General features: G+C 34.6%; 1 protein-coding gene across 2 annotated transcripts in view; it reads right to left on the reverse strand.

The window, feature by feature from the left end:
• GlcT (ceramide glucosyltransferase) overlaps positions 1-22,500 on the reverse strand; it is a 160,425-nt gene that overhangs the window by 52,266 nt on the left and 85,659 nt on the right. The gene's annotated exons all lie outside the window — the stretch shown is intronic.

Consider the following 22,500-nt stretch of genomic DNA (forward strand, 5'->3'; position numbering starts at 1 on the left):
AATTCATGTTCATTTGAATTTTTTTTAACGGTTGTGAACCTGTCTCTATTGATGACTCCAGTCTCGTCAACGGAGAGATATATAAACATGTATTAAAGCTCACCATATTATTAATTATGAAAAAAGGGATTCACAAATGAGACGAGGACATCAATTTAACCATAATTCCAAAACATCCACCAGAAAGGTACCCTAAATGTTTTATACCTATGTCGTAGCTTTCTCTGCAGTCCATCGCAAGGGAACACTTATGTATACGAAGTCCTGCTAATGTAATAAGAAGTTCTCGTGCATACTGACGTAAAGTTAAAACAGTCCCTGACAGGCCATTCAAATGGACTGAATACAACCAAGGCTGGACATGTATGTGAGATAATAAAGAGGAGGAGACCATTTACTCCACTTTCCTTAAAATATACGACCGTATTTTTTCTATCGTATTACCACGGTTTAAGGGCCATTTAATGTCTTTACACTGCAGCGATTTTTATTTCTCCCATGTTTGACAGAAACGTGAAATGGTTTAAAGGTCACTCATGAATAGCAGAAGCAAGGGACAGTGATGACTTGCTGGGTAGACCAATAGGCTCCCCCCATACCCACATCCTTAGCTTACAAGGACGGTGAGGTTGTAGACACTATAAGCTACGGAGCATGAGCTCATCTCGAACCCCAGTCCAGTAGATCATTAGGCTTGAAAGTTTCTCATAATTTGCCAAAACCCTAAAGTAAGATATAAAGCACATTAATTAAGATCCCTTCTTTAAGACAGGAAATGAGACCTATCGTGGTGGGGGAAGGGTTAGAAAGGCAAATAGAAGTGTCACAAGAACGAAAAGGACAAATGAAATTGAGAAATTGGATTCCCAACCAAAACGAGACAAAAACACTTATTGCCTGGTGAAGACAAACGGCAAAACAATATTGAAAGCCCAGAGAAGGAAAAGGGGAAAGGGAAATAATTATGTCTCTTGAAGGATAAAGTTGATAAGATTGCTAGCCCAGTGGAGGAAATGAGAAGGAAAAAGACGATTGTCTCAAGAAGGGAAATGACAAAAAGTGGAAAAAGATTGCCCAGCGAAGGAGAAGGGAAACAAGATATATACTAACTCCAATGTCTCCTGAAGGAATAAAAGACACCGATAGACCTACCAGGAAAAAAAAATATAAAAATTGAATGGCAAGTGAAGGAAAAGGATGAAACCATAATTTCCCGTGAATACTTTGAGAAGGAAAAGGTCGAAAATATTGACCATAGCATGATGGAAAACTTTGGAATGAAGTACAAAAGTCATAAAATATTGATTACACCTCGAAGAAAAAATTTTGATGGTTAAAACATTGTCCTTTGAACTAAACCGGAGGAAATTCTAATGGCTACACTGGGCAGAAAAGAATCGGAAAACAGAAAATGTACGTTTGGAGAGTTAATAAGAAGAGTCATAAAAACTACGCGATTCAACATTTAAATAGTGGCAAATGTCTTCCTAATGTACATAGTCATTAGAGACAACGATATTTCCAGGTAGCCTGTTAATATAGTGTTTTTAATACTAAATTATCAGGTCGAAAGCAATACAATACAGTAATTGATACTAAGCATTTGACGTACGCACCTTTTGACCTAAATGGTTTATTATATATGTTCGCAATTTTTATATTTTTTTCTTACTTGATACCAATAATATGTCAATAAATGAATATTTCCATCATAATAAACAAATTAAAAGAGAATTTTTTAACTTAAGATGCAGGAAAATCATCCACTAGATTTTAAGAATATTGATAAATTGTTAAAAATGCCTAATGCACACAGACTAATATGGGTTGACGATGGTTTAATTAAAAATTCTAAGATTCTTCACAATTAACAGGGTAAATCTAAACTACGTATCTAATTAAACAGCTTTTATTACGGGTGAATGTGTAAAAAGAAAAAAAAATCGAGGTTGTCTGATAATGTGGAAAGTATGGATGACCAAAAATGTAAGGAAAGAATGTAAAGAAGTGCCACGATGTAGGAAGATCTAGAAAATGTTATACAGATGGCGTGAAAGATGTTTGGCAAGGGAAAGACCTTGGTAACCAGGAAGCTGTAGAGAGCGTGCAGTTCGTTCGAAGCAGCTCAACTGGTTGCTGATCATTATCATTTCCTTGGAAGGATGAAGTGATTAATGCTGTAAAAGCTTCACCGAACCCAAGAGCTTCATCCACGATTCAGCAGTGAAACCATTGAGACTGCCACTGCTGATTTTCAATGTTTCATCCAAAATCATCACTTATTAGAGGAAACTGTATAATGCTGAAAAAGAAATATCTCTGCACTAAGAGAGAGAGAGAGAGAGAGAGAGAGAGAGAGAGAGAGAGAGTCCTTCCCTCAGGTGTAAATGGGAATGGAGGTGGAACACGACGCATATCACGGAAATATCATTCCCGAATTGCTAATGATTCATTAGCTATCTATCTACAACTCACCCCCTCCCCATGTGCGACACCTGCTAATAAGCAATAATTCTCTCTCTCTCTCTCTCTCTCTCTCTCTCTCTCTCTCTCTCTCTCTCTCATAAAAACACTATATATGCATACATACATTATATATATTTTATATATATACATATATATATACACACACACACACACACGTATATATATATATACATATATATATATATATATATATATTATACGACAGTTATTTACCCTGTATTCCCTTATAATTCTATATTTCCGAAGGGAATAGAAGCAAATAAATATTCTAAGAAATATTTTGGGATCAAGGTAATTCTGCAAATACTCAAGTTCCAACCGAAAACCAGAAGGAAGCTCCATCTATCTATCAAAGTTCAAAATTAACTACTGAAAAGGTAAACATCGCCTGACTCCGATAAACTAATATATCTCGTGGTACCCAGATAAGAACACTTCGTAGAACTAAATCTTTTATCATTTTAATAGACACAAGAGGAAGGTCAATACTGATTTCGTACTAGTTTGAATGAAACTGCACAGAAGCAATTTAAACTGTAAAACCCTTACTAAAAAATCCTAATTCTATTGCTTTTAAATAATATTCCTTTTGTAAATTTTCGTTATTCCAGATCAAACTCATTCACACTTTAAAAGATCTGCACGATAAACTCTAGTAGCTTTATATCTAAGATACTTGAACTTGAACCGAACAAACGACTAAAATATAAGGACCATTTGACCGTAACGTCACTCTTCATCCTCTTCTTACGAATGCTCAAATAGTCCGCCACTATGGCCCACCTATGTATGCTACTCCAAAAGTTGGTTTACTAAAATTTGTCATTCAACCACCAGTAATAACTGTTCATTTTGTTTATTTCTCTTTCCTTTGATCATGGTGATTCCCAATGCAATCACTAACACAACTAGTTCTTTTGAATCCTACGCAACCGCAACATCGGTAAATGTCTGCTAGAGTAAGTTAGGAATGAATTAAATCTCTAGTTAAGTGCCGCCTGTGGCCATTTGGATATGCATGCATGATTTGCTTGTTTTTATCTCTCAATACTAAAACTGAGGGGACGGCCAGTTCAAGGAAGCATTAAGGCAAACCTAAAGACTTGACCAAAATCGTTACATATCAGCAAAAGTCTATGTAACAGTCACATGCAAATGATCGATCCGCAAGAAATGATATGATTGGTCTATTCATTTCGAGATATAAACCTAGCTATAAAAATCCATGCGGATGATGGAAAATAAAAGAACATGAAGGAATAGAAAAACAAAAAGTGAAAAAGTATAAATCACGTAATTACTTAATAACACACCTATGAAAAAGTATAAATCAAGTAATCACTTAATAACACACCTATAAGTTACTAATTTAGTACTGAACTCAGAGAAACAAAATTCTCCAGAAAGGTTAATGCTTAATCTAATTCACGCAAAACAACAAATAATTAACGATTATTCAACAGTAAAATTTGTACGTATAAATACATACATGTAAATACACTGTGTATATATGTACCGGTATATACTGTATGTATATGTATGTGTGTAATTATATATATATATATATATATGTATATATATATGTATATATATATATATATATACATATATATATATATATATATATACATATATATATATATATATATACACACATAAATATATACTGTTTATATACACATACATCTAAATATCTATATATATATATACATATATATATATATATACGTATATATTTAAATATATAAATACACATTTATATAAATATATATGCACACACATATATATATATGTGTATATATATATATATGTGTATATATATATATATATGTATATATATATATATATATATATTAAAGTATATATACATTTACAAATATATATACATATATAATATATTATAATTATATAAATGTAAATATATACACTTATATACAGTATGTATATATACAGTATATATACATCTATATATATGCATATATATATATACATACATACATATATACCGGCAAATATATATATATATATATATATATAGTTATATTATGTGGCACAGAGAGAGAGAGAGAGAGAGAGAGAGAGAGAGAGAAACCACACCCCTTGGTGTCATCTTGAATCTTCAAGTCTAAGAATGTGTTAGGAGTTCTTGAGGAATGCCACCAACACCCAGCAGTTATTCTCATCCCATTCGATCTCATCTCTCGATAATTACCTTCGAACTTTCGCTGATGCAACAATGCTCTCTCTCTCTCTCTCTCTCTCTCTCTCTCTCTCTCTCTCTCCTATTAAGGGCCCTCACCCCCCACAAAGACTATCATCAACCAGCAATTTCGCTACATCGATTACTTGGCGTCAGGAAGTGTTCACTGATGATTACGTGACACTGGATATTCCTCTCTTCCCCAACAGTCAAAACAATTGTTTATTGCAACATATTAGGTCCAAATATTCCCAAATTTGGTCTAAATGAAAATTAATAATCCTCCATCCTCAAACTTTATAGAAAATAGAGTGAAAGTTTGCAAGCACAGTATGTAAAACCATATTGATATCCATTAGCTCCCAAAAGTATCAGAATGATAAAAATATTCAGACCATTCGATTACTATTGCAAACAATTCAATTATACACGCAAACTAATGCAAAACTTTCCCGTACTCGAAAGGTGAAAGTAGGACTTACTCTTTACCAAACAAAATAATTGTTTAAAACTAAAAATGAATAGGAAAACAAGACCGAACTGCTTTCCCAATTTCTCTATTTCACTCCTCTCGCAATTTGCTCTTATTCCCTTCCATCTAATAAAACCTTTGGCAATTTATCACAGGCCCAAAAGATCCAGCTGTTACAGAGACGCGAGTCAATTTGGAACTAGGCCACCATATCTAATCAATACTAGCCCTTGCTTTGTGATACAAGAAACAATTTCCCTGCACATGCTATGTGGGGGGGGGGGGGAGGAATGACACGGGGACGAGACACGAGTAGTGAAAGACGGCCAGTGCCTGGAATACCTTTTGACAATTGGCTCTGTGCTTGTGAGTGTGGTGGTCAAGGCATTCCATAAGTTATGCTCATTCATGCCAGCCATTCCTCCTCTCTCGTAACATGGCACTAGTAATAATGCACAGTCCTGGAAGGTCGAAGCTTAGGCCGTTCCTAACTGGGTGGGTGGCGTGGATTATAAACTGAAACCTGAAATATTCAAAATATCCAAGCCACTCGTGCAGCATACCGATGATACGCAAGATGTCCGCAAAGCATGAATGAGAGGGGAAATCATTAATCTATCCCTAAGTAAATTATATAGAAACCTACTGTACTACAAGAGGACAAACATCGAAAAAAAGAGGAATTCCTAAGCTACGATTTTGAGTTCCCTCCGAGAATCAACGTTATGAATGACTGCAGCAGTATTTTGTCGAAAACTGCCATTCCTCCCATATACGATGGGAGAGAGAGAGAGAGAGAGAGAGAGAGAGAGAGAGAGAGAGAGAGGGGGGAGGGGGAAGTGCCTCCATCACCATAAAACCCAGTTTGAAGACAACGCTCACCCGTAAACCTGAACATAAATGTCCATGTCAACAGAGCTGATTGGACAAAATGGTCAGCATAACAAGACAAATATTTCCCTGACCTACAACGCTGACAACACACACACACAGCTAACAGTAAGACCGAAACTAACAATGTTCTGCCTTCCTAGACAATACATGCGCATTTGAAAACAAGCACAGAGCTTGGAAAAACACATTACACATTTTTCTGCGAAAGCAACACATCCACGAAAGTTTTCATTCCTCGCCGCTAACAAAAGCTGGGTCATGCTGCAATCTTAGATTTTTGCTTGTATGTATGAAAACAAACAGATCGTCACATCACACACTTGCATTCAATTCTGTATATATATATATATATATATATATAGGGCTACAGTGTTCTGCTATCTTTGATAGAAAAACATACAAGGGATTGCGAATTACTGAAAGGCTGTACTATATATAATTCCATGGAATTCAATTTCCTCCCTTATCATTTAAACGACGCGCTACAAAAATAAATTTCAAGTGTTCTTAGAATTAAGACCAGATTCTAACTTTAAAAGGGTTCTCTCTCTCTCTCTCTCTCTCTCTCTCTCTCTCTCTCTCTCTCTCTCGCTCAACCGACGTGATGTAAATTGTTGACTCCAACAACATACAGTAGGATGGCCAGGGCACCAGCCACCCGTCGAGATGCTACCGCTAGAGAGTTATTAGGTTCTTTGACTGATCAGACAGTACTACATTGGATCCCTCTCTTTGATTACAGCTCATTTTGTCTTTCTCCACACATAGTCTGGCATATTCCTTCCACATTCTCCTCTTTCCTCATACATGTGACAACACAGATTACCAAAGAATTGGTAATCAGCTCTTCTAAGAGAAGGACATTCCAAATCAGACCAATGTTCTCCAGTCTTGGGTAGTGCCATAGCCTCTGCACCATGACCTTCCACTGTCAACTTTTGAGAAGTTTTAAGTTTATATATGATAGATGTAATTTAATGTTGTTATTGCTCTTAAATATTTTATTTTGATTGTTTATTACTACTTTTATAGTTTGTTTATTTCCTTGTTTCCTTTCCTCCCTCGGCTATTTATCCCTCTTGGAGCCCTTGGGCTTATAGTAACCTGCTGTTCCAACTCGTGTTATAGCTTAACTTATAATAATAATAATAATAATAATAATAATAATGTGATTTTAAAGAGGTCTTTATGTGTTCCACATTTTTATGTAGCTGAAACAGCTAATAGTCCATTTGCTGTGATGATTTTAACGGTACTTAACTCTTGATAAGTCCCACCATCCTAAGGGTTGAGTTCACTTATCCATATTTTCAAGGTCTCAAGTTCTACCAGATTACACAAATTTCTGATGCTCAAGAGAGAACCGAGGTATCTATTAACCTATTGAGAAAGTAATATACAATCCTTAAAGCTGCCGCCACCCAAAAATATAAATTTTTATGTAAGTTTGATAATGTTGCTTATGTATCTCATAAAACCGAATCTCGAATTATATATGAACAATACATAACATCAAACTAAAAAATATAACAGAACCTGGTGGTTTTATGATAAGTTTCAAATTCACTTCGACATAAGGTGACATTTTTAGACAGTAGAAAGAAAGGGCACAACTTGTCGCCAGAAAGATTGGGGGGGGGAGAGGAGAGGAATAAAGGATAAAAGCCCCTTTATAAAGGATAATGGGGCAATTAGAGGGGAGGCGAGTTCAACAGAAGGCAATCATCAAGGAGTAACAAGGCCATAATACGACTCCTTAGGGCAGCCTCTTCCAAGAACATAACGAGAGAGAAAGAGAGACTGAAGGTGCCCCAAATGATATCGAATAAGACACACCACGAAATAAAAAGGATCCCTAGTGTCTGCCAATCACTGGTCAAAGATATCTGGCTTTCAGTATGTCTACACAAGATCAGAATTGAGTTACACACAAATAAATAAACAGTTAATATTGATGATATAAATTTTGTAATACGGTCAATAGTTACATCATATCGATATGTTAATAGATAATAGATAATTAAAAACGAGAACATTGGAACAGACAAATAGGCACAAAATACAAAAATTACGTTGAATCCCGTAAGCTTTTGAGAGAGAGAGAGAGAGAGAGAGAGAGAGAGAGAGAGAGAGAGATCAATTCCAAAATAGCTCGACCATAAGTAAGCAACAAGAATGCCTCTTGAATTAAAATGGAAAATTCAAGTCTATTAATCTAATCAAATGCTTCAAACAAAAGTTCCTCCAATTATGTTGTCTTATAATGCCTTGTGAGAGAGAGAGAGAGAGAGAGAGAGAGAGAGAGAGAGAGAGAGACCCCTTCAACCACAAACGCCCCAATACAGTACAGCGAACAACAGGAAAATTTAATTAAATGCTCGAAATTTACCAAGACACCGACCACTTGTGACACGCAGGAATCTGAATAGAGAGGAAATGGGAGGAAATTCCTTGCAACTGTAAGGGCCAAACATGGGACTGTGCATGCACTGCAAACGAGATGCCACTGCAAATAGGATATCAAGTTACAAGAACTATATCAAATATAATGATTAAACCATGGATCCAGTAAAATGCTTGCACAGCATTCAATCATATTCTTCAAAATAGGGTAACCAGAGAAACTTGATTTTATTACCACTTTGCATTTTAATATGAAAATTTTTACATAAATGACAACGATGGATTGCATTGCTCTTAAAGAAAAAGAAAAACAAAACATTAGGGTTGGTTAAAAAATACATCTTCCGCACCTGGGACCATCATCAACAAAATAAGATTCACACACATTGGATGCCAACTTTTTATTCTTGAACTGCGACACTGTGCATTTGCAGAATGATACAAAAGTTTTTTTCTTAAATAATTCTTTTAAGAAAGTGTTGCTCAATTTCAAACGACAAATAGTTTAACTTATAATTTACAAAAGGTCTAACTATAAGGCATTTGGCAAAACGTTATTTCAAAACGATATCTCGTTATATAACAGACCTGGGTAACTCGATCGAGAGTGGGGAAGATCCTCTTCATAATCTAATCATTTACGCATCTCATCAGATCAGGGAAGTTGAGCAATGACGACCGAGGTTAGGACTTGGATGGAGAAAGTTCGATAACATCAAATGTGATCGATTTGACATTTTAGAACATCTTGATCTAAGTACACAGTTAGAAAAAACCGTAATTTTTATCGGAAATTCTACGTAAAAATATACCGTTTTCAACCGTATTTCAGTAAAATACAGGCGACCGTACTTTTGCCTTACTTTGTTATTATCTTTTACGGGTTGGTGACCGTAATATCACTTTTACGTCCCTATAACCGTTTTTAAAACGGTAAAAATCCTGGAATAAATGTTGCCAGATTTTACCGTTGTTTAATACAAATTTCTAACAGTGTAGAGAGAAACAAAACACCCAGCTCTCAGTTCTTGTCTGCTACTGGAAGGCAAAAGTACTAGGTTATTTCTACACTGCATAGGATATGCAGGGTTAAAGGTCATTACTCTCGCAACCTCACACACTATGTAAATTTTGAAAGAAAACTCCTCGTTTAATGCCTCCTTTATATGAAGGAACGAGTCAAACATGTGAAAAACTAGGTTCGTCATTCATATTACTCGACTAAAACAAAAGCAACAACATTTATCTCCACCGCTTAGGTAATAGGGCAATGAATTTTGATGATATAATTACATTAACAAATGACAATCATAACCTGCTCTCCAATGGCTCGACACAAGAGGTTTTGCGAATTTTAAGAGTTATGTTACAATTATCAAGTAATGGGTATGTAATATAGGAATATAATAAAGCATAACAATATCTATGATGGGAAGTAATTATATTTCATGAACGGTGAATAAAATAATGATCATATGTCAGTGAACTGCAACATTTTCCGTCAACCATACGTGTACCAACTCATGTACACTACACTGAGCAGTGAATTTCTTGTTTCCTTTCATCGCTGGGCTTTTTTCCCTGTTGGGCCCCTGAGCTTATAGCATCCTGCTTTCCCAACTAGGGTTGTAGCTTAGCAAGTAATAATAATAATAATAATAATAATGATAATAATAATAATAATAATCGCCTTTCTTCGACTTCTCCCCAGAGAACACGTTAGCTCTAATTTAGAGATAGAATAGGTCGTTTAAAAAGGACAGGTTATTGTCAAATTAATCCTGTAATAGCAAGTCTTAAATATTGCCTCAATGACTTTCATTCTTATATACAAATTTCATATATTCCTTCAATGACTATTCTCTTTCCGTACGTAGAGTAAGCCTAGCGCCTCCATCGCATCTCACTGGGGGTCCAGGGCATGGCTATTTTTATTTCTAGTCTATGTTTATAAAGTCCATGGCATGATGGTGCAAGCGCAAATGGGACCGAATCGCCGCTAGAGTACAAAGTAAAATGAAAACTGTCTGATGGAATTCTAAAAGAAAATCCTCATAAAATCCATTTAACTTTTTGCACTCTTAAACCCAATTTTTCTTCCTGCTACGTGAAAAATGTCAGACACTAATGCTCTAAGTGAGACATATGCAGTACATTTCTTTGGTTATTATATTTTCTTTTTCAATGCAGGTTATTTCAAAATAGTAACATAATGGAAAAGCCCAACTAAAACATTATAATCATACATGAGAGAGAGAGAGAGAGAGAGAGAGAGAGAGAGAGAGAGAGAGAGAGCACAAAAAAAAAACAGAAATTATACGAAATGACAGCTCTATCGAAAAGTCCACACGCATAGTGTTCTACAATTTACCAGTGCATCATATCCCACAATATATAATTTATAACAGTATGCCCCTTACCCAATAAATAGGGAATACCCAAAACACAAATACATACGATGCATGCATAACAATTTATGACACATTTGTATAAAAATCATAAAAAAGATGGGTAATTTGAGAGGGTAAAAAAATGTAGGTTCCAACATCACTCGGGACATCTGCTCGGACGCTCGGACTAATTTGGAACCTTCCGTCTGCACACTTGTTAAATGTACCAGTTGTGTTAGGGGCTTATAATAAATAGACTAATGGCTGCTATACAAATCAAATAGGCATACAATGCATCTTACATAGTAATCTCACCCATCCATTTATATATATAATATATATATATATATAATATATATATATATAAATATGCATACACATATATATACATACATAAATATACATATATATATATATATATACATACACACATACACACTGCATATATTAGCCGTTACTTGCCGACTGCAGACAAAGGCCTCAGACATGTCCTTCCACTTGAGTCTGTTTATAGTCCTTCTATACCAGTCTACACCCATAAACTTTCAGTTATTTCTTATATCACTATTGTATCGCACTGTAGATCTCTGTATTTCTATCACTCCAACTCTTTTGTTGATATTTCCAGTTTCCTCCTTTAAAGCAAATATTTGTTGACGCCCTGTTCCAAGTCTTCCTTTTATCAATTTGATGCTTCTTCCTTTCTTTAGTGTTCCCTAAATTTTGGTCCGATTGTCTTTACAAATGACTTGGGTTTTTAGTTTGTTTATGGTTTTGTATAATTTTGCTAATTCTATCTCATCTTTCTTGGGTTTAGGCTCATTTCCAGTCTTTCTTTATTAGGTTTTTGGCGTTTTCTGATAATTTTCCTTGATATTGTTTAGGAACTTTTCCACCCATCTCTTCCGTTGATTCGAATACAAATTTTGTTAATTTACGGTTCATTTCTTCTTTACTTGCTTCCCTTTCATCATATAGTTGGGAGTAGTAAAACTCAACACAAAAAGTCTGCAAGAATGCTCTATACCTACACCTTGGAAAAACTTTATCACTTTATCAATTCCCCGCGGGAGAAAAAACAAAATTACGCACCACTAAGTTTCCTCCTCATAACATCAAATATTTACAATGATCATATTACGCCGAATAGAAAAAAAGCTAGTCTTTAATCATACAAGAGAACGGGCTGACTTTAGAAGCAGGTATTTAACAACTGACCATACTCATGTAATTTACTAGCTAATTGAAACATCAAGAGTAGGACAAACCACTATATAGGCATTTATAAATTATGAGAAAGCTTTTAATCGTCAAAACTTCAGCAGTAATGAAAGTCCTTCAAAGACAAAAAAATAGATGAAGCTTGTGTTAGAATGATTGAAGATATCTACACAAGAAATACAGCGATCCTAAAACTACATGAGATGGTGAGAAAATTTCGATTGAAAAAGGAGTTAGACAGGGAGACCCCTTGCCGAAAAGTACTTTTTAAGATCTTATATGGGGAATATTTTACGTTAAAATTTGCAAATGAAATTGTTCTATTTAGTGAATCACGAGAGTAATTGGTAAAGATGATAGATGATTTGATTAGCAAAAGCATAAATCTAGGACTGAAAATAGACAGAAATTAAAAGAAGGATATGCATAGGGTAGAGGGCTTTCGGTTAACAAAAAGAGATGAAATGTATAATACCACTTTCTCTAAAAAGAAAAATATTTAACCAGATGGTCCTACCAGTATTAACTTACCCATCAGAAACTTGGACTCTTACTAAAGCCTTAAAGCATAAGCTGATTTCAACTCAGAGCTATGAAAAGAATAATGATGGGAATAACACTAAGAGGCAGAAAAATAGCAACATGGATAATAGAGGATATTCTAATCTGTAAGAAAAAGAAATGGATATGGACAGGACATATGAGGAGAATAACATTAAATAAAAAAAATGGCTTATTGAGAAAGTCTTGTAAAATTTTCGGTGATCAATCTATCCCCAAGAAGTGTTTTAATTCTTTCATTCTGCCTTGTTTTGAATATTTTTCTCCAATCTGGTCTTCAACTGCCAATTCTCATCTTAATTGGTTGGACTGGAATTTAAGGTCTACTAAATTTCTTATTCCTGATCTAGATATTAATCTCTGGCACTGTCGTTCAATTAGGTCGATATGCATGTTACACGAGACTTTTTTTTATAATTCTGACCATCCTTTATATTTTGATATTCCCGGAAAGTACCATCCTATTCGTAATACCAGGTATGCAGTTAATACTAACAGACAGGTCTTCTACATCATTACGGTCAATACTTTACAGTATTCTATTAGTTTTATTCCAGTTATGACAAATTTGCGGAATGATCTTTTTAATCAGTAGGGCTTCAAAAGTTCAAACTTGAAGCAAATTTATAGTTTATACATGAAAGATCTCTTTTAATATTGTTACTGTTCTTAAAATGTTTTCTAATTGTTCATTACTTTTCATATAGTTTATTTCCTATTTCCTCTCTCAAAGGGATATTTTTTCCAGTTGGAGCCCTTAGGCTTATAGCATAATGCTCTTTCAACTAGGGTTGTAACTTACCAAGTAATAATAATAAATGGACACGAAGAATAACAAAATGAATCATAGATTGCAAACGAAGCAGGGAAGGAGAAGACGATGGATTGAGGAGCTAAGAAAATTAGCCGGTTATATTGGTTTAGAAAGAATATAAATAGACCCATTTGGAAGAACATGTCTGAGACTTTTGTCCAGCAGTGGACTAGCAACGGATGTTATATATATTATATAATATATATATATATTTAAAACAAATATATACATATCATGAATATATCACATAAACACACAACATACATACACACACACACACACACACACACATATATATATATATATATATATATATATATGCATATCAAATATATATTATATACAGTATAGACAACATGCACATTCATAATTATACACACACACACACACACATATATATATATATATATATATACACACGTGTATATACAGTGTGGAAGTATTTTTGCCTACTTACAAATGTGTATTACATAAGTGCGCGCCTATGTGGAATTGGGTCTAACCTGCAAAAACGTCTAGACAAAAATATCACGTTACTAGCCAATGATACCTCGCTCTCTCTCTCTCTCTCTCTCTCTCTCTCTCTCTCTCTCTCTCTCTCTCTCCTCTCTCTCTCTCTCTCTCTCTCTCACCTAAACTACTTCCCATTGATCCGTCGACATCCGGTCCTGGCAGACAAGCTTTACAGAGCTTTAAATTGAGATAGGCGAGCATCTGCCAGGCAGGATCAATGGCCGACTGCATGATTGACACACGCCTTGGAATTTCAGCCCCCACATAACTGTGTTGTACTACTAACACACAAATAAACACATTGTTCCCACAGGAACACATGCAAACATGCTCGGCTTGGCTGCACGGTTTAGATTAAGTTAGCTTACGTCAGCAAGGAGGCCCCTTAAATTTGGTAAAATGTCGATAGTGGGCATGATGTGCGGTTCAGTATACAGACAAATAAGAAGTAACTTTATGCATAGTTATGTCCATCCACCAAGCCATACGAAAATAATGCAGCATTTTTTAAACAATCTAAAGACTAAAGCAAAATGTTTTGAACTAGATCCAAATTACTCAGGTTGATATTGGATCCAAGGAGTTATTCTAATGAAGATTTATTTCTTTAGGTAAATAAACAAGCAAACCAAGTTGGCTAGCAAATTTCCTTGGATATTTAAAAAGACCGAATGAAATAACATGGATGTAAGTTGCAGTTTAAAAAACATTATCTAAAAGTGCTCATTTAAAAATTCAGGTCAACAAGGAACTGCAGTTAAATGAAGAGAACAGTTAGCATAAGGCAGCCATGACAATCTTACGAATATTCAATCTCAATGAAATACTCTCAAACTCAATTTAGTTACGAGCAAAATAACTAAGAGTCCATGTCCCATCGACCACCCATTTACAGTTACATGTAGCTGGACAATTGATAAGGATCAAGCAATAAAGGATGTATCTGACATTAAAAGAGAAAAAACTATAACCTATATTGAGAGAGAGAGAGAGAGAGAGAGAGAGAGAGAGAGAGAGAGAGAGAGAGAGAGAGAGAGAGAGAGAGAGAGTTTAGCTCTATTAGCCTATCCTTCAGATATATTCATAGCTAAAAATTTGCAAGGGGCCATATGAATGACATCACGAATATAGGAAGGATAACATAGGCCAAAGGAAGCAGCTGATCCGAATACAAAGTGAGATCTTCGGTGACGTCAATAGTAAGAAGAGCAAGGCGGAGACGAAGCACGGGCCAGACAATTACTTCACCAGGTGAAATGCTCCTGGAAATTGAAACTGATTTAGATCGCCTAGTATTACATTATGGTAACTATATCATTCCATTCATTCCTTTTTATTATTCAGGAATCAAATTATCATTCATTAACAAATACAAATTAATTTCAACCTGTTGAAAAGAAAAACTGGCAAAAATATTGGGGAGGTTATGACTTGGCCAAAAGAAATAATGCATTCCCCAAGATAACATCATGAACGACCAAAGCAAAGATCCACGTTTGGACAGCATCTGCTTGCTTGTTGTACGGGGATAACTCACAAAATAAACAAACAAGATGAATAAGCAACGATAGAATATTTCAACACGTTATTGGCAAAAGCTACAGAAATCGAGAGCTCATTTCGAGGAATGGCAGACTGAACTTGGCAGACGCACCAAGATATAACATCTAACTTTCGCTTTCAATACAAGGTAGACTGGGACACTAAACCACGCTGACGGTTTTGGGAACGCTGAGATAGTGAAAAAATTAAGAACAGGGGTAAAAAAGGCTTTACAATTTTGGAATAATCTATATTGAAGCATATAATAACACAAATGCTTAGATCATGATAATTACTAATGATGGAACAATACCAAAGTTTGATTCATCACTAAGTAACATTCTCTCCCCCTCTCTCTCTCTCTCTCTCTTGTAAGCAACCTTGGCTAAATTAATCCCCAGCCTCTATGCCTCACTCAGGCCCCACCCAACGCCATGGCACGCCTGTTCGCATAACGTGACATGAGTGGTTAGGTCACGATATTTGGGTCAATTAATGGCTACTCAAAATGACACATATGCAAGCGAAGTTCACACCCATCCACCAGGGGAAAAAGGGCAGCCAAGTACTGTAGTACAGTACACGACGGCAAACATAAAAGACGACTAAATAAAAACCAAATAAAAATGAACAAGACCAGAATAGAGAGAGAGAGAGAGAGAGAGAGAGGAGAGAGAGAGAGAGAGAGAGAGAGAGAGAGAAAGTTTTTCTAGTTGGAAGAAAATGAGCTAATACACTAAACAAATTTATCAATGGATAAACACGCACAAAAGCTATATACAAAGACAAATATAAGAATACATGCCTAACTATACAAAATAAAGGGTGAACAGAATCACAAGCAAAATAAAATTATTTACCCATAGAGACAGAATGGCCCACACGCCACATACTTGAAATGCAGCATACAACGATACAAATAAATCGAGAGGATAGATTTTAACTGAAAACAACAGCAATTACAAGGAGTAAATAAAGCAAATTTCCTTCCATACTCAACTCGGCAAACACCCTTAAAATAGCATGGAGCTTCGTATGGAAATAAGCAGATTGTGATTATATAAGAGGACATGAAGAGTAGATACTAATTTAGACTCCATAATTTCAAACAGAGATTCCAAACCACAACAATATTGAAGGAAAAAATATCTCTCTCTCTCTCTCTCTCTCTCTCTCTCTCTCTCTCTCTCTCTCTCTCTCTCCTCTCTCTCTCTCACAGTATCGTACCAGAAAGAACAGCTTTTAAAAGATTACAACAAAACCATTCTTCCTGAAAATCCCACGTGTATTCAATTGGTGTTGGGCTTGTTCATCAGCAACCAACCAAAAAGTATTCAACACACAGTATTCCGATTCCCAAGGTGTCAAGAGCCCCGACTCTGACGAAGTAGAATACGAAGAAGATAAGAAACAAACAATCAACCGAAGGACTGGGCAGAAGAGTTGGTGGTATAACAATGCAATACTACACAATAGCGACATTGTAAAACAATCATATCACTTAAATGGACTTGTGATGAAGCCTATCATACTGTATATTGTACATTGCTCGAATGAATTCATAAATATAAAAAGGAAAATAAGAGTCAACATTCACACGTACACATACACACGCGCACACACAAGGGAATCCAAAATATCACATGATACATTAAATAGGTAATTTGCCAAAAAATTTCACCTCACACACAGGCACACACACACACACACATATATATATATATATATATATACACGCATGTGTGTACATACTGAAATAGACTGACATTAAAAGACCATAAAAAGACGTTAGTGAAAGAAAAAGCTTGAGGCCTTTATCCTGTAGTGTAGTGGACTAGCAACGGCCGATTATGATGATATTTGTACATTATATATATATATATATATATATATACATATATATATATATATATCCGTATAAATACATGTACATATACATGTATATAAACGTGCATACATTTAAATATATACATATATATATACATATATATATATATATATATATACCTATTATACTCATGAAAGGAAAAGTGAAAAGATTTGATTAGAACTTTCCTCAAACCGATATCATCCATGGACGTCGCCAATAAAACAAAATCACTGACTACAATCTTTTAGCTTTACTTTTCGTGGCTAAATTACATATTACAAATACTGTATATGAATTCATGCACAAAGACAATTACACACACATAAATATACGTGTAGATATATATATGTATATATAATATATACATAATATATATATATATATATGTATATATATGTGTATATATGTATATATATATATATATATATACACAGTATTATATAATGGAGATTATATATATATATATATATATATATGAGAGTGCACAGCATCATAGTGGATACATATGTATGTATGTATGTATGTATGTATAAACACAGTATAAGAGTACAGGTATATATGCACAGTATTATATATATATATATATATATATGTATATATATATATATATACTGTATATATATGAATACATATACATACATACATACAAAGATACATACATACATATATTTATATTCAAATATATACTGTATATTTAAATATGTATATAATAATATATATATATATATATATATATATGTATATATATAATATATATATATATATATATATTGTTTATATATATACATATATTTAATATATATATAAATATATATGTGTGTGTATATAATATATATATATATATATATACACACATAAGAAACCAAACGAAAAATAACACCCTCCTCAGCATAACAACTAGCAGCCATGTGAAGGAGTTTTGCAAAACCATGGTATAGGGAGGGGAGACGTCCGACTGCAGGCGGGAAATAAGGGGGTGGTTGGTTGGGTGGGGAGGGGTAGGAGGTAGCGGAACTGTGGAACATGCAATGCCCTCTGTCTAGTAGTCTCCAGTCACCCACCAAGACAAAAAATGAAGGAAAATTAAAAAGGTTATGAAAATGGGGCCATTGGAGACAATCGGCTCACGATTATTGTCGCCACACGATTATTTATATATATATTATATATATATATGTGTGTGTGTGTGTGTGTGTTTATATATATACATCATATGAGAGAGAGAGAGAGAGAGAGAGAGAGAGAGAGAGAGAGCAAAAAAATTCGTTTGAAAAAAAAAATTATATTGAAACCAGCCTTTCAGGGTCTATTGGTAAGGTGCTTTAAAACAAAGTTTGTTCTGATGAGGACAACTTTTGTTTTCAGAGGTGGGGAACTTTTCCTGGTTCACGAACATGAATCTCAACACGAAGGAATATCACTGTTTACATCAGTACCCTCTAATATTCTTATGACATGAGCGTTAAAGGCAACACCACGATATTCTGACAATACCATAAAAAGGAATAACAGTAACGAACTATAATTACACCAATAATGGTAAGTTCGTAAAGACGAAAGGCCTCTGCATAAAACGCTTCCAAATCAATAAAAAAAAGTATGACGTCAAACAAACCACTAAGGACGGAAAGAAAGCGCAAGACTCCCTGACGGGGCAATATGGTGCAAAGGAAGCAGGGAATCAATAAGGCGAATTGCCAAAATTACTAAGACAAACGAGGTCACATTCAACACTTAAGGCTCACGATATCATTTTGAACCTATTCACATTTTCCTCTTCATCATATACATACACAAACACACAAGCATATACAGTAAATATGAATATATATATATATATATATATATATAATAGAGGAAGTGTCTGGGGATACATTATATATGCACACACACACACACACATATATATATATATATATATAAAGACACACACACACACACACACACGAGTGTTGTGGAAGCCTTAGAGAGGACTAGATAGATGATGTGACAGAAAAAAAGCATTTGGCCGCCAGAATCTATGCCTAAGAGCCTATACTGAAAGAAAACAAATACGTTTGATGTAAACGAGCAGCAAGAAGGGAAACTATACAAAATAAAGAATTAGAGAAAACACCCTCAAGTTCTATTTTCTTTAACTTTTATCTGGCGTCAAAATGACGGTAATGTTACATGAAGTTTAAGTTTATATCTAATTTCATAGGTGCAAAAAAAAAAAAAATGGAGTTTTTAAGGAACGTTAACAAAGTGATATTTAGATTTTTCAAGGTCTTCTAACCTTTTATTGCACTTCAAGTCTTCCACAGGTTCAGAACTAATCTTTCCCATACAATCAGATCGTCCCGGTAGAATCTAAAAGTATTACTAAACAATATTACTTTGTACTGTGAGGTGGAGTTATTTTTTTCTAATTTATTACGTAACAAAACGAGTATGCGTATATGGAGGCCACAAAAACCTCCGCATAAATAAAAATGTTAATAATAAACTGTAAAAATAATAACAAAGAGCTTTAAAGTAAGACTAGAACATAAGAAGCACAAAATACAGCACTTCTAAGAGAAAAAATATGTTCAATAAGTTAAAATATAAATATGGAACGGTATAGGATAGAACTTAAAACTAGAGTTATATTTTATTTTTCCTTGTTTTCTTCCCTTACTGTGCTATTTTTCCTGCTGGGGCCCGTGGGCATAATTATAGCATCTTGCTTTTCCAACTAGGGTTGTAGCTTAGCAAGTAATAATGACGATAATAATAATATATGCATATCTTAACAATCAAACCTAAAATAATTCCCAAGTCTTGCCTTCCAAACCTAGAACCTTGACCGCCACTGACTTGCAGTATGTGATAGCCCTTAAAACTGGTTCAATCTGCCACGAATCCCTTCAGAATTAAAAATAAAAATAAAAAAAAAACATGGCACTCTTTGAGTCGTTGCTATGTAACAGCGACTATCGTGAACTTTAAAATGCAACTAGGCAAGAGACTTTGCCAACTATTCTCTTCGACCGTACTACACTGACCACCTCACCTCTTCATTCCCTCTCGCATTCAACGGGGCAATTGGCTCTTTTTGTATGATAACTAAACTGAACTGAAAATAAAGAAATTCAAACCTGCTCCATCAAAATCAGCTTCAGATTCAAATAGTCAACAATCGTCACTTGGAATTATATGTAGTTTACCTACACATATTTGATCAAATTACCTGTATATGAGCAACAGTATATGGCAGTGTGCTGTCGCTGTTTACTCGAGCTCATTTCCAAAGCAACCTAACCAATCCTATCTTAAAATAAACGGCACCCTGTCTCATATTCCTCCAATGGGGTAATGGGGCTTCTGGTCCACATAGAATTCAGACCTTTACCAAAAACGAGATTTTTTTTCTCAGATGATTTACATTAGCATAAACTTTTAAACTTATTGCTGTGTGTGGTTGGGAACAGAAAATCAGTAAAACAAAGACAGGAATGGGGAAGAGTTAGAATGTTCAGTGTGGGGTGGGGACGAAATATGGAGGGGTAAAGGTCAAGCAACTGGAAAAGGGAAAGAGTAGCAATATGGAAAAAAGTAATGATATTTCTTCCCATCATTCAAAATAGGTACACATATTTTAGTGTACACAGACAGACAGATACACACACATGTATACATACATTATATATATATATATATATATATACACACAAATGTGTATATATATACATATACACACAATTATGTGTATATATATACATACATATATATATATATATATATATATGTGACATTATATATATACATATATATGTGTATATATATACTATATATGTATATATATTATATATACATATATATTATGTTTGTGTATGTGTGTGAATACGTGTGCTATTTAGTCACAAATAGCTCTTAATACCCTTTTGAATAAACATTGAGAATGACATTTTACGGGGAATTACAGAAATTAACCTATAAGTGATAAGCCTTATCAAAAGAATTTCGCTTTGGTTATCTATTCTTAAGAGGTAATCTATATTAGAACTAGTTATGAGTCAGCATTTGAGTTACTTTTATTCGAGCCAATTTCTCGCCTATACTGATGTATGTATGTGTATACGTAGGCTATACATATACATCTTGGCTTGGAATTTAGCTTCCTGCCTCCATCAATGATAAAATCCCGGGTCAATTCCACAAAATGAACGTGCCTCGGCCAATTCCATATTTTCTACTCTTGACCTTAAGTAATGCATTAATAGGTCAATGGTGAGTCCATCTATGAACCTTATACCAAAAGATCTATCAAATTCAGAAGGAAAGTTGCTTCCTTCCTCAAATGGAAGTCATTTGTTGAAAAATAAAAACCTCGATATGATGTAAACTACGTTTTTCATATACATGGCTTTACAGGACTATTATGGGCATTATGGAAATGCCACAAATGCACTGCTGTTAACAGGATGAAATGATCAAGTGACTGGCTTCAAACTCATTTTCATTAGCTACACTCAGGACAGAGAAATGACAACCTACACAAATCCACAGAAACATACGAGCATATTAACAACAAGAATGAAATCTATTATATTGATGCGAGAAAACTTTACAGGATTGAGCAGCTCATTACTATTACCGTAATAAACATTATTAAAATTTGTTATATTTTTTCGTGTTATGAACAAAAGCCATAATGGTATTCAACGGATTTCCCTACATCGGACATTCTGTCAGTTGTCTGACGTAACACAGCTACAACTCATACAGGGAAAATGAATAAAAATCTGAAAGGACCAATAAAATAAATAGGAGGCCCACAATATTGGAAGGTCGCAGGCGGTGGGGGGAGAGGGGAGTTGTGAGGCTTGTCTCCTTAAAAATCGCAATCTGAGTTTGAACAGTTCTAGTGGGGAATGTTGAGGATAGACCAGAGTGGATTCGATTTTCTTATATATAAGAAAGCTGACGAAGCAATCGTCTCTTTGCCTTCTTCTGCCTCAGTTCCAATGGGAAATGCTACTATAAGGGAAAAAGGTTAAAGGTCAAACGCCAAGGGAACAGATATCCATCCCAAAACGAAAAGGATCGCTAAGGGAAGATTAGTTCAAATAGCCTTTTAAGAAATCTTGGCGTGGAATTTGTGAGCGA

This window comes from Palaemon carinicauda, chromosome 1, assembly GCF_036898095.1.
Source record: "Palaemon carinicauda isolate YSFRI2023 chromosome 1, ASM3689809v2, whole genome shotgun sequence".
NCBI classification, from domain to species: domain Eukaryota; kingdom Metazoa; phylum Arthropoda; class Malacostraca; order Decapoda; family Palaemonidae; genus Palaemon; species Palaemon carinicauda.